Source organism: Balearica regulorum, chromosome 3, assembly GCF_011004875.1.
Source record: "Balearica regulorum gibbericeps isolate bBalReg1 chromosome 3, bBalReg1.pri, whole genome shotgun sequence".
Lineage (NCBI taxonomy): Eukaryota > Metazoa > Chordata > Aves > Gruiformes > Gruidae > Balearica > Balearica regulorum.
Window position 1 is genome coordinate 85,392,972 of NC_046186.1, and position 15,086 is coordinate 85,408,057.

At 39.0% G+C, this 15,086-nt stretch overlaps 1 protein-coding gene across 1 annotated transcript in view; it reads left to right on the plus strand.

Moving 5' to 3' along the window:
• Positions 1-2,870: 2,870 nt before the first annotated feature.
• The window catches only part of FMN2 (formin 2), a 178,111-nt gene continuing 165,895 nt past the window's right edge, over positions 2,871-15,086 (plus strand). The window contains exon 1 of the mRNA XM_075748780.1: positions 2,871-2,970. The gene's annotated coding sequence lies outside the window, so the exon portion shown is untranslated. The remainder of the gene's footprint in view (positions 2,971-15,086) is intronic.

Genomic DNA, 15,086 nt, shown 5'->3' on the forward strand with positions numbered 1-15,086 from the left:
AAAAATCTTGTATTTCTACACTAGGCATGACTCTTGGCAGGGCAATGAATTTAATGCATACTATCTTCTACTTGTATTTCACCAAAGCTAGGTTTGTATTTGTGTCCTGCACAAAAAACAAACCAACCCCATGTCCTCTGGCTTTCCTATCATTGCAGTTTCCTAGACACTGCTAATAAATATGGTGACTTTACTATTTTTTTTTTTCCTGACAGGTAGAAACAGCAAATTAAAATCCACTTTCCTCTCTTGACTTTCTAGAGCATTGGGATGGTGCTTTCCTTGTAGGGCATCAATTTTGATCAACCTTGTCTTAACATTAAGATAGAATGATTTGATAATTGGAGGAAAACATGTTCAGGAGCAATTTCTCTGACTTGCACCTGTGGTTAAATTGGCTCATGTAGTGCTAAAGACAAAAAAAATTCACTCCCATATATGACTTGGTAAATGATCAGTGTGTAGCTCTCCCTTGGGGATTGAAGCCTGGATCATAAGTTCAGAGGATCCCACACACAGCCTCTGTAGGCTGGTGAGCTGGAGCATATGCCATCTCTGTTTAAGTCACTGCTCTGACTCTACAGCCAAAATTAATTCAAAAGAAAGGTTTCCCATTCAATTTTTAAAGCAATTTTAACAGTGTGGTTGTGGGATTTGTTGTTGTTTTGGGGTGGTTTTTTTTGTTTGTGGGTCTTTGGTTTTGTCCAATTCAGTACCTTAATAATGATAATGCAGTCAATGTGAGGGAGGATAAAATAGTGAGCTGCTTAATCTCCTTTAGGTCTATTCTCTTAAATCTTGCGTTGGGGAAGAAATGTCATGAAGCAGGAATACTGTGGTGTTCCTACAGCTGCATTTGAAGTATCTGGAGTATCAAAATTTCACATCTGTTGTCTGAAACTGTATTTTTTAGAGGAACACTTAATTATTTAACTGTAATCTACACTGAAAATATGACAAAGAAACACTAACATTTTGTGCTTTCAAACTAAACTACTGTTCTACTCACTACCTCATTGTATCTAGCTTGTGGGATGCATATACAGAGTTATGATGGATCTAGTTTTTAGCAAGCATTACATATCTTTCAGGAGAATTTTCACTGGAAATGGCAAGATTATGTCTATTCTCAATTATTTGCAGGCACCAGACAGATCTACCAGTGTGGATGCTACACTACATGGATAGTAGCTCTTACTGAAACACTACCTACTGTGATTCTGTGGAACACAAGCACTGGCTGTTTACCTCAAGCTCATTCAGTCTAGCATGCTTATTGTACTTGAAATGCATATGAAGGGGGAGTGTCCTGACATCGATTCATGAGGAACATGATCCTTAAATTGAATTGACAAAAAAAAAAATCCAGCTAAGAGTATCCCTCACTAAATGGCTGTGTTTCTTTCCTTTGATTGTCCATACCCAACATACAAAATCAGCCCATTCCTGGTAAATGTTGGATGAACTTAATGTGCAAGTACGATATAGGTGATCTCTGCATGTTAGGAAGTCTGACATACACAAATTGTGCACGCATGCTCTGCAGGAAAAGCTTATTACACAGCAGGTATTTACTAGCTGTGTTAGAACAACTGCTCTGCATCACTGCACGCTTATCAGTTTCTTTTCTCTCCTGCATGTAGCATAGAAACTTGGTTTGCCAGCCTTTTGGTCATCTGACTGAAGGTGCAAGAGCTGTGGGAACCATGCTGATGGGGAAAGAACTATATGACTTCCTTTTTTTTCTGCTTCCTGTTAGAAAAATACTAATATTCTGCTCCCAGAACACCACAAAGATTATAAGGGGATGATGTTTTTGTATTTCTTTTATCTATCTAGCTATAACTGAATTTGAGTTATTTTTTTCTCTTGCTGGTCTCAAGAGGCAAAAGATGTAGATGCTTCTGAACACTCCTTGTAGGCTTCATGTGGTCATCTTTTATTTTTTTTTCCTTCCTCCCCACATCCCCTTGCCTTTAAAAGACCAGAGAGTGCAGATAGGGAGCATCTCAGGTGGGAGGAAGGCTTAAAATAATCTGTGTAACTTCCGTTTACACAGAGAGGAATAAGAATCTGTCAGATGCTTGCACCCAGCTACCTCTTATCCTGTAATACAATGATTCAGGGACATAGCTGTGCCCCTTGAGGTCACCTTCTGAACATGAGACTTCCTCTGAGACTGAAATGAATTGGAACAAACAAGACCTAAACTCTGAGTGTCTCCGTTACTGCAGTCCTGTGAAATGTAAACCACAAATCTGTCTCATTCCCCTTCCCTATGTCCCCTCCCCCTCAATGTTGTAAACCTGATGGAGAGCTCCTTCAAATAAAACAGTAAGACAATAAAATAATGAGTTCTCCTTACAAAATTGAAAAATGTGTTTAAAATAAATGGAGAGAGGGAATGGAGTTTACTGGAAGCTTAGGTGCCAGTTATGGATTTATCAGAATTCATCAATTTTTGTCATCCAGAGGTGGAATTCATCCCATTTAATTTCTCAAACTCTGACATCTGTTTTAAAATCAAAAACTCAAATTCTTCCCTGAGTTGCACACAAGTCCAACTTGTAAAGATATGAAAGACAGGACAGAACTTGATTCAATGTGGTTTGTTCCTTAACATACTATATAGCTGTGTATCATGTTACGGTGAACACTTATGCTACTGTTCTTCAGAAATAACACATAAACTCTATTTTCAATAACTTTTGTGATAAGCCTTTTAAGCAGTGAAATTTCTCAAGGCATTTATGATTTTTATTTTTTTTTAAACAACATTCCTGCAAATGTCAGTGGCTGTTAACATCTGAATCAAGCTGTTCTCAGTTCATGTGACTGGAAATGGTGCCCAGAGCAAAAAAGCCAGACACTCTGACTCTCTTATAAGTATCATCTGTGTGGAAATGTTACTACTGAATGCAAGTAGAAGTTGCTGAATCCACATCAGAATACATTTTGGCAGGAAATAAGGTAAGGTTGCATTATGACCATTTTATTATTATTACTTTTATTAAAGATATATTTTAGAAATGGTCGAAGAGCTGAGGAAAAACATGATGAGCTGCTAAATAAGGATTCTGGCTGGACACAAGGCTAACTGGCTCACACGTTCCTGGCAGTATCTGGAACTCTCCTGGGATTATATTGGAATTATCTCACAGGAAAGAAGGCTGAATTTGGGATTTTAGCTTATAGCCACCCCAGGGAGTAGTTCTGAATGGCCTTATGTTCTTAAGAGGTTTTCCACCCTCTAAGTAGAAGGAATGCCATGCGGTAACCAGCTGTGCATAAGGGTAAAGAGTGTTTATAGCAATGAAGAATGAAAGAGATGAATTGAACTCTACACACATGTGAATGAGACTTATTTGGTGTGTTGCATGGGTGGCATCAAAGACAGAAAAGTATGCCAGTCAGAGATGGCTGGACTAGGAGCAGTTACAGATATACACTTGCAGTTTAACTCCAAAGGTGTTAGTGCAGCTAAATATATTTCAGACATAACACACTGACATATGCACATATTTTCAGAGAAACTGGAAGATCTAAAAGCATAGCAGAAAATACATAACTGAATCCCTAACTGCCTATGAAGCTCCCAGTCCAGAAGAGAAAAGCTTTTTTTTTGTTGTTGTACTTATAGGTTCACATGAGGACTTCTAAACTTCATCATTTAGGAATAAGTCTTTTTTTTTTTTTTTTTTTTTTTTTTTTTTTTTTTTTTTTTTACGATTAAGCACTGGATAGCCTATGGCAGGTAGTTAGGTTGCATGTATTGTTAAGATACCACTTTACTGAAAGAAAAGAACAAGGAACAGTAATCACCTCCTCCTTGACACCCTCCAGGTACCTTCACTTATTGTTACCCAATGCTGTTTGTGTGCTCCTGGCTACATGGAAGAAACATCTGTGACTGCATAGCCCCCTCCCTCTCCTCCATGGTGGTTTTGAGTCTTAACGTTATGGGAAGATCTCTGAAAGCAAGAAGGAGCTAAAGAATGACAGCTTTAGTCCTTTGTTTGTCTTTTCTTCCTTCCCTAGCCTGCCTACAGTGTGTGCTTATGTAGGAGAGAGGAACAGGACGGAGAAGTAGCTATTCCATACCTCCACCATACCCACAGGAGGTTTGCTGCTTCTGCAGCACAGTGCTTGTGTCTCTGTGTAACTATGGGGCAGGGTGATCAGGCTGTCCGCATAACACTTGACTAACTTATGTTCATGGGACCCAGGCTACCTGCTTGAATGGATGGATTGTTTTTTCCCTTTCATCACAAAAGTTCTTTCTTTCCTGCATGCCCTCAAGAGGGGACATGGTAGGGGTAAACTAAGAAAAAGAGGTGCTCGATTAATTTGATAAAGGAGGCTTAAATCATATTTCCAAAATAGCCTTGGTGTAGTGTCAAACAATTTGTACTCAACCTATCTATGCTGCATGTGGACTTTGATCTAAACACAAATCCTCCAAGAAAAACATGATGAGTGCGTTAAATAAATAGCAGATAATGAGGTGTTGCAGCAGCTCATGTTCAATCTTGCACGATCTGTAACTGATTTCCCTAAGCTGGATCCTTATCACTGTTAACTGATACAAAGTTATAAGTTGTCTAGAGATGTCAGGTAGGTAATCTTATGAAAGACAAGAAGCTATACCCTTAGTGCTTAAAAATAACCAACCAAGTAGGTGGCTCAATACATCAGACCCATTTTGTCTGGTTTGGGATGATAAATGAAGTAACAGTATAAACCCAGTTTCTGTGGATATTTCTTCTAGCAGCAGAAACAGTTTGAAATATGTGCAAAAGCCACAAACTCTTGAGATAACTAATACCACATAGTCCAGTTACATCTGTGCTTGTAGAAAGCAGTTGTGCTCAAGAATGCAGAAGAATTCAGAAGCATCTTGTATTTGAAGTTTTCCTGAGAAATTGTTTTAACAGAAGAAAGTGAGGTTGAATGCACTTTTGTGTGGTTGTTAGACAAATGGCTCTATAAAAAAAAAATAATTGAGATGTGCTAGGTAAAAAAAGACATTTAAGTAGTGATAACTTATTTTAGATAGCTCTGAAATAGTCTCATAATCAATTCCAGTTCTTGAAATTCTTCGTGTCTACGTAATGTCTGAAATGTATCTCAAGCTTAGTCATCAAATGACAACTTAAAAAAAAACTTAACCTGAACAAAACAAAAACCCCAAACTGAACACATACAATGATTTTTGCAGGCAGTTTGCAAATCTACACCCCCCTGACCTGGATAATTTTTTTTTTTTTTTCATTTTGCAACATAAGAAGAAAATTCTTTGTTCCATCTGAAGTGCAACATAAGAAGAAAATTCTTTGTTCCATCTGAAGTCAACAAATGTTTACATGTTCAAAATTTTAATCCTTACTGATGGTAATTTAGCATGTGATGATGTCTTCACATCTGAACATAAGAAAACTCTATTTCATTGTGTTGAATGAATTTCTCTCCATACTTTAATCATTACATTCTGATCTGGAGGTTTCTCTGCTTCTTGTAACAGCCTGAGTCTTTACTATCTTTTCCGTCAGAATTTTATGACTATTTCTTCAATGTTCTACTCTGTAGCACAGCAGTTTACACACAGGCTTTTTAATGGAGAGTTTAAAGTTATATTCTCTAAAGCTGCCTTTACATATACTCATTACAAATATTTCAAGGCTTTCTTCTCTGCACTTATTTTCGTAATAGAACCAGAAGAGACTGTAGAATGAAACATAATCAACAAAGAATATGACAAGCTCACAGCAGACACTATAATTAAAGGAATTTTTAAGTAACTTGACATTTTATTTCTCTTTGAAACATAAGCTATACTACATGTTAATATTTGAGGAAGGAATAGTTTTCTAGGTCATGAACAAGGTATTTCTGTCTTTTCTCTGTATGCCTTCCTCAGAAATCACCAGGCAGGATCTATTAATTTCAAGTATAGCAACTGGAGTATTACAGGTACTGGGACACAGCTGGAGCAGACCCAAAATGCAGGAGCAAAACAGCTGTGTCAAGATACACATATATTTATAAATAAAGACAACTTTTGTGTGGGTTTTGCTTTAAGGTCTCTCTGAAATCTTTCATGCAGTTAGGGCTTTAGTTGGCAACAAAAGCAGCATTTATTAATAAATGATTTGGGCTGATGCCAGTTTAAGGAACTGTAATTTTGCCAAGGACTATAGGAGTTTAATTAAAAATATATCTTTAAAAAATTATATGTATATGAAAATTGTTTGACTTCTATTTTCACAAAAATCTTAGATCCTGCATACTACTAAACAGATGTTTATTCAAAGCTATTTCCAATTGACTTATTCCTGCCTGTATGGACAACCTTGAGAACTGTGGTTTAGTGCAAAGCCAACTTACTTCCTCTCTGGGACACAGCTGGACATTCACATCAGAGGGAGAAATGTCAGGCTGCCAACACTGCAAAATTTCACACAGAAATATTAGACTGCTTAGAACCCTGTTATGGTACTTGAGGTATTTTAGATTAATACTGAGTTAAAAGGGTAGAAGCAGCTTATTGGTGACTAATCAGACATTGACATGATGCTGGAAGTAAAACAATAGCATCATGAATAGTCTATAATGGGAGTAAATAACAGTAAATTCAGTGGAACAGAAAAAAACAGGATGAACTGTCTTGCATATATTCTGTCAAACGTTTTCCTCCTTTCTTCTTAGACTGATCAAGATATTTATCTGACAAGATGAAAATAAGTGTTTTCTAACATTGCTCACTCCTGCTTCATCTGTAATCCTCCTATGCCCCAGAAAAATAAAAATAAATTTTAAAAAAAGCCACCAACCAAACTCCCCAAACCTTGTCTTCTGCTATGCTTACAGAGTGTTTAGTGCACAGTGAGATCCTGATCTAGATTAGGGCTTAGAGTAAATATGGATCCTGTGACAAGAGTTGCCTCCACTTTTGCATACTCACATTGGCTACAGTATCTTGCCACAAAAGCAGCAATGGTAACAGTAAGGCATGAAAATAAAGCTTAGTACGGCAACATGAATAACTGTGTGTTCCTGCAATAGGGTAGGAAAAATCCAGCACTACGGTATGTGTGAGGCAGCAAAGGTGTTCTTTGCTCCTTCAGTGCTTGTGGTCTGGTGTATTTGGATGAAATGAAAGCATGAGGTTATGTCTAGGCCCACAGTTGAGTCACCCAAGAACCAGAGAGTTCAGGGCAATGCTCCCTTTTGATGTATTACAGAAAAGATTGATCTCCCATCTGTCTTCAATTTTCCTTCTCAAATTCTTCCTTTATCTTCCTTGACTTCCTTATAACACTACACTGTGATTGAGCTTTTCATGTCATATTCATCCCATCTCAGTGACGCATACGCTCTGTACTGTCCTGAGCCTTTCTGTAGCTTATTGCCCTTTGCTTTGAAGTGCTGACAGAATTAGTACTCTTTCCTTTCCCACCGTTACACTTGTGTGGTGCTGTACACATGAAATGATCACTTAATTTTACTATGCCAGGATGTCTATCTTTTCCACATCAGGAATCTTCCTTGAGTTCATAATCTCTGGAAGGCTGTTGATATTTGTCCATCAAATGCCTCTTCACTGCACTGCGGTGCAAAACCAAAAGCAGTGAAAGGCAGGGGGGAGCGAACAAATGTAATTGAGTTAATGAGGTTATCCATGTGAGTCTACTTAGACTGTAAGCTTTCTGGGGTAGGAACAGTACGCTTGTAGTGTTTTGCTTAGCGTTCAGTACAACTGGTCCCAGCTTTGACTGACGTGTCTATGAGTACAAAATGCAGCTAACGTGATAGCAAGAACATCCTGAGTTACAACACAAGATTGGATTTGTAAGACTCATTTAAAACAACCAAACCAACCCCCCTTGTCTAAGGATATAAGTGCCCTGGATGATAGACTTGAAGAATAAAATTACCCATTGCTTACCTCTAAGGTGTTTCCTGCAACATTGTACTGACCACTGTTAGATGCATGATGCTGAACCAGATGTACCATCAGTCCAAATCCCAATTTTTTATTTTTAAAGATGATATATCCTGAAATATTTCAGTATCTGTGGATATTGGTAAGATTTCTGGCACAAAGGCAAACAAACAGCGTCACATGACAATGTGAATACCCTGTTTAAAAGTCATAAGTCTTTTCATGGCTTTTTTTTCTCTTCCTTTAGGCTACACTAAAGTAGCCTAACCCTACTTTAGTAAAGAAAACACTTCCTCTAATGACACTAAGCTGGATCAGAAAAGACCAGGAGAATTTTGTTAATTGAATAATCTTTTGCCCCCAGGTGGTGTTTTTTCCTCAGTGCTGAGTACCTTATGTAAAAAAATAGAAAGATAACCCCTCTTAGGGTATAATTCATCCTTCTTATCTTACACATATACAAAAAAGATGAGCTGCTATATTGACAGTTCACACAAAACCTCACTAAGTTAAATTTAGGACTGCTGCAGAGCATTTCAATCTTGTTTACTTGAACATATTCCCTGAACATAAGTGAAACAGGAATGGTATATCTCATGTCATTTGATGAGTGAGGCTGACCAGCTTGGATGTTAGGAAGGACTCTATTTTCAAAACAATTTTATGTAAGCTCTTAATTTGATGACATTGGCAAGGGTGGGGACAGCATAATAAAACATTTTCTGGAAAGTTTTCTTGCCAACAGTTGCATAAATCAATGCTTTGGTATTACTTCAGGTTCCATAACTAATTTCCTAAAGCACTCTAGGCTGTGACATTTTAAACTAAAATGTTTTAGGAGACGTTAAGACCTTGAGATGTGATGCAATCATTGTCTGAATTATAACTCGCCACATTGTTTGCCATTCTTTCTCAGAACTGAATCTTGTAGCAGTAACGTAATTGTTCTTAATCTCTTTTCTACATGTTTTCTCAGTGGAAACTCTCTATAAAAAGATAGGGAGGCAAATATTTAATTCTTTCCTTTCTGTTTCTGACCAGCTCTGTTTGGATTGTGACCCAGAAGAAGACTGGAACCCAAGTCAGGGTTCCCACAAAGGTGAAAGAAATCTAATCTGCTGCATAAAGCTAAAGGAAATTGTGTAAGAATTACAGATAAAATAGATGGTGAATAGAGAATGTCCTCTATACAGTCATTCATGTCTTGACAATATTTGAAAGACATGGGCATTAACATTTAATAATGTTAGCTGAGAGCCAGAATATGAGAGGGAAAAGTAAAAGCAATGATAATATCTGAGCTGTAAACCTGTGAGAGATTTTCATTGTACTCCTTACCCACAGTACTGGGTGAAAGAAAGCAATGTTTTGTCCACTCATTACTGGCTATCTACTAAGAGATGGAAGTAACTCCTTCCATCATAGCCACAGATGTGAATCTAGGTACAGTGAAGAAGATCTTGGATTAAAAGATAAAAAGAGAGTGATGTGATGATATACCATTTAAGGATAGAACATGTAACACATATAGGAAAGAATGGTGACGGTTAGCAGAAGGAAGAAATGGCACTGCAAGGGAAGGCGCATTAGAAACTGGAAAACTAATGTAGGTCTTTGAAATGATCAACAATTCCAGACAAAGAAATGAATGAGGATAAATAATTACAGGAGAAGAGATGCCATTTTTTAGCCAGGGCAGGTTATCCACCATATTGAGACATTCTTGGAGAAATCATGCAACAAGATGAGACATCACACAAAAAGTGGTGGGGATGAAGTCAAAACAGAGTTGCTCAGGACAAGAAATTCAGTAGGACAGTTGATATTAGATACTTGGTCAGATGAAAATTATGAAGTTGAGGAAGAAATGCATAAGAATATGAGATTGGGAATGGGTATGGTGACCAGAAATAGTGATCTGGCAAAATTTTAACTTGCCTTTGCTCATGGGAGGGACTTTTCATTCCCAAACTTGATCACACTAGTTGCCCTATGTATTTACCCCTACAAAAGCTGTAGTTCAATGGTGGCCTCTATGCATGGCATAATCCTTTTGATTCAAAAACATCATCATCCTAATTGAATTTCCTGACCTTTATCTGGGCATCTGGGTTTTTCAGCTGCACCATGATTCTTTTGTCTTACTCTAGTCAAATAGATTGCCAGCTGTTCATCTGCAATGTATTTGCTATATAAAGACAATCAGCACGAGAACTTGGCTTATTATGATAACTTTTCAGCTGACAAAAGGAAAGCCATTTTAGCTATAAAACCAGTAGGGATTCTAATTAAGCTTTGGGTCCCTCATGCTAAGGCCTAGCCAAGGACATAAAACATAAATTATGGATTGAGCCCACTTTAAATAGTTGCACCTGTCTTAGTATAGATAAGTCTTACCTGAGCTAGTTCAGCCTAGTCAGGCAGCCAGGACTGCTTGGACATTAGCAAGTAATATATTTAGTTGCATTTGTAGCCCAGCTGAAATCCTGTGACGCTGTGGCTTATTAACTACTGCTGTCCCCCAAGCCAGCTTCTTTACGGCACTGCAGAGTTAACGGGCAAATACTTCAATACAAATCAAATTAACTGCACCAAAACCAATATCCAATTCTGGGGTACTTTGAGAGGTATTCATAAAGGGGCTCTGCTTATGCCCTTTATATGGGAACTTAGTGGAAAAAACTAGTATTCTCTAGAAACTATTCAGATCACAAAACTAAACTTAGGTGAACCAAAATGTTCTACAGCTAGCCTTTTTTTCTACATAAGGACCCCAGAAAGAATAGATCTCAAGGCCCTGAATCACGTTTCATAAATTCCTCTCACTTTCCTGGTCTCTCCTCTCATATGAAACTATATTAAGCTCTGAAACAAAAGTATTGGCCCAGCTAAAGCTGCATATGTATAGACAAGGCAAAGATTTTACTGAAGAGGGGCCACAACTCAACCAACCATTCCTTGAAGTGAATACTAATCCCTGTGCATCAGCAGCTCTTAGCAATATATATGATAGAGAGTGCATCTATCCAGATAATTCTCTGCAGTAGCTCCCCTCAATCTCTACTTAAGGCATGAACTTGAATTGTTATAATTGCTATAGCAATTTCAGTTTGAGCTGTAGTGTGGAGATAAAGGCAGAAATCTGAAGATAGCAGTTATGAACCCCCATATGGGCAACTCTTGCCAATCATCATGTGACAACAGCAAAGGATCAGAGTAAGAGGAAGTAAAACCATAAGACATTAATATTATATGTGATACTTCAGCCTTCCTTTGGTTTTCTCAGAGCTCCTTTCTTCTTTTGGTTTCTTAGTGCTTATCTTACACTGCATTGGATGCTGGTTTCAGTGCACTTAACTCACTTCAGCTGCAAAAGCCTTCATCCTATGAACTCTCAAACAGATGGGGGCATTCACATTTGTTCATTAGTGTAAGTGGTGTTCACCTTGCTAATGTTATATACTGAAGTAAACCAAAGGACAGGAAAGAGATGTTCTTCCCTATCTTATCAGGTTGGATTTGTTTAATCCCAAATCTGATTATGGAAATACTATCAAAAATAGATTCCAATAACTAAATGTAGTTGAGGCATTGCAACAAATTTTTACAAAAATATTGCCTTATCTTCAAAACCGTCTCATTTTGTAAACTTCCCCAGGTGGTTTACATAGTGAGCTTGCCCCAGGGTTGTTCTTTCTAGGGGGAACGTATTTATGGCAATTGATAGGAGGAAGCTTGTTGTTTTAAAAAGAACCGAAAGCTGATCAATAGCTTTCTTTTTTATTTGACCCAGATTCTGCGTGTGAGAATGTCTGCAGCAGAACAGGAGCTGATGCCTAAAAGAAAAGGGTAAAAAATGATGATTTTTTTTTTTTTTTGTCTCCATATATTTTTAAAAACCAACCATGATACTGGGCTCTTTAAAAATGGAGAGAAACTTAGGAAAAACTTGATCTTTGTCATCTTTTCCTTCAGAATAGTAGATACTTGTTGCAGTAAAAAAGGATAAAATTAGAGCCCTATGTACTTAAGTTAATCTCTTGTCTCCTACAGAAAAGAACTAGGCTCAAAAATCTGCCATTGTATCATGGCATTTTGGGCTCTCTGCAGGCAAGAAGGTCCACTGATATGATCAAAGTCCACATTTTTCAACCCTGTCATTAAGTACTCTGGGAGTTGCCCAAGAAAACCAAAAAGACAATATGTAATTTTCTGCTTGATTTAACAGAATATGTTCTTCTCTAAGGAATGAAAATGAGGAGGCCAGTTTCCTACAGATTTGTATTCTTTGTTCCTTTCTCTATCCTCTAGTACAATAAATCTCTTCTGCTCTCAATTTTCCCTGTGAAATACTCACTTGGGTGGGTATGCCTAAAATATATGAATCCTGTTTGATTGACTGACGTAGTTCTGCTCATCTTTCCCCGCTTCCCCCCCACACCAATACTGATTCTGTATGTGTGTGAATTTTGCAGGGGTTTAATGATCTTCATCTTAAAAGCTTGGTTGACATTTCCTACTGTGTTCAAAAGCTATTATGAGGTCTGAAGAAACACTTTTATTGTATAAATTTCACTCCCTTAGAAAATAAAATTTATAACTTACTGTTACTCTGATGTTTGACTGTACTTCACAGTGGTTTAAATGGTAGAAACTGTCTTATCTGCGCTTCTTTGATAGTCTGGTCAGCAGGTATTTTTACTAATTTTTTTCTTCATGCTGCAGCTTACACTGTTGCATTGAATTTGCTTAGCATATATTACCAAACAACTGCTGGCTATCTGCATTTTAAATAAAATTTGTCTGAAATGAATTTTGTGCAAGGAAAGTGGGAGCTGTGCCACAAGATACCTCACTTTTCAGTCTGCGATAGGGAATAAAAGAAACCTTCACACTTCCCTACCATTTGGGTTTGGTTACAATACTAGCATAGCATCTTGTGCTCCAAATACAGGAGTCCCCAGCTGTAGTATCTGCAGAGGTCTGGATTTTCTGACTCTTTCTGTGACCTGACCCTGACCTGCAATGCATACATCTCTGGAATGCTGGCAGGGTTTTGTGTGCAGCTGTTCAGCCAACCTTTCCTATATAAGTAACCATGAAAGGTTCTGTATAGCTTTTAAACTGAAAAGTATATTTTACAGTAAAGCAGCAGAATAAGGAAATGTTAGGGGAAAACAATAAAATGGCTTGCTGGAATGTGTATGGGTTTTGCTATGTTGAGCTGATCATAGTTTTAAACAAAAAAGCTCTGTTTCACAATGTATAAATGTATTATTGCATTTAGGTGAGAAATCCAGGAGGTTAAATGCTTCACAAAGATTTTGGCTCCTAACCAGTGGGTATTCTGCAGCATAGCAGTTGGCAAACATTGCATTGCTGGAGACCCTGCTTCTTCAGATACATTTATTTTAAATGTTAGTTCTCACGAGCTAGAAATTATGCGGGAGAAAGTTCACTACGTAGCAGGCATTTGAAAATCCTCCTCATCATTTTCTCACGCACCCAGTAAAAGCTCCTAGGCAAGCCAAACACTCACCTAGGATCATTGCTTGGTTTCAATAAGTAGAACAGATTTCTCATTAGCTGGATCACCACAACTTAATATAAATACAATGCATGAGGCATGATTTCATACTGCTTAGATGAGTATTAAAAGAAAAAGCAGAATCTCATATCCACTAGAAACTAAATAAGGCAATAACAGGACCAACTTGATCCCTAGCCACTATGGTATCTTAATCCATGTTATGTTTTTTGATCTCCTGACTTGGCCCTTGCCAGTCAGAGAGGGGAAGTGAGTCTGCTAGAGCTTGTCAAGACATAAAAGACAATTCTCCCTATAGGAGGTGGGGGCAGGAAACAATTTTCAACTGCTCAGAGCACAGCTTTGGCAGTATAAGGGACTATTTAATGGTAGTTGATGCCTTCTGGGGAGATAACTTTTCCAGCATGCTCAGTGTGCAGCCAGGGGAGGCTTCCCACTGCCACAGGACAGCAGGGGCTCCAGCGCTGAACTGAATGAGAAGGAACTCTGCTTGCTTATGAAAATGTAAGATTTAGTAACATATAGATAACTGGGAATATCCTGGTCTGCTTGAACAAATCTTTCTTCGTACTGTCTGCATTACCCTATCCCAATCAGTAATGTGACACCAGAGTACTTTAAAATAATTCTGTTAATCTATGTGCCTTTATCTCCAACCAAAACCTGTGCACATTGATCCACTAAGTAAAAAATAAATCTCTGCAGGGTTTGCATGGCAGAGGTGAGGATACCCATAGCTGTTCCTACTCTCCCTCTCCAAGCAGTAGCCCTGTCCCCTCAGGGTTGGGGCAAGGGGAGGCCAGAGGAGCCATGGTGCTGGGGGGACTGGAGCCCAGCTCCCAGAGCACTGCCATGGCACCCCGGCCCTTCAGTACGGTTCTGTGGCTCTTGTACTGCTGCCACCCCACCCTCAGCCCCCCTCTGTATGGAGGTGAGGCAGAGGGTCTGTCAGTGGCAGCCCAGGTCTTGCTTGCAGCTGTGGCGAAAGAGGTTCAGCCTCCTCCAGCAGGTCTCCACTCTGGGCTGCCATGTTGTGGCTTACTCCCAGGAAAGCACCTACCCTGGGCTGCAGCAGTCTCCCCCAGCCACTAAGTCTCCCCAGCAGGGAAGGAGGGCACAGAGCCCATATATACACAGACAAAGCCTGGCCAGCCGCTTTGGGCTCCTGAAAGAGCTAGTCATGAGCACAGGTACAGAGCCTGCCCTCAGTCACTGTGCAGGGCGGTATGGGGGTACGTGCAGGGTGTAAGGCACAGCTCATCCTGGAGGTGCATTTTCTTCACCCCCCCCCCACCTTTACTGCACAGCAGTGATGGCGCTTTTGTGCTGGTAGCCACAGTGGTACCACCACGGTGCTGTTTTGGGCACCTTGTACCTCTCTGGCACTCCTTCCCTGGGATTGTACTGGTGAAGCTAACCCTGCCCCAAAGGCTTGGCCCTTGGCAGGCACGGCCTGTGGCAGTACTGTGCCTACCAGCAGCAGTAATGGGGCATTATTATCTTCTTCCTAAAGGGACTTGCCCAACGACTACCACTGAGAGCAGAATGAAATATCAGAGTAAATAAATAATGGTGAAAACTCACCCACCCCCAGAA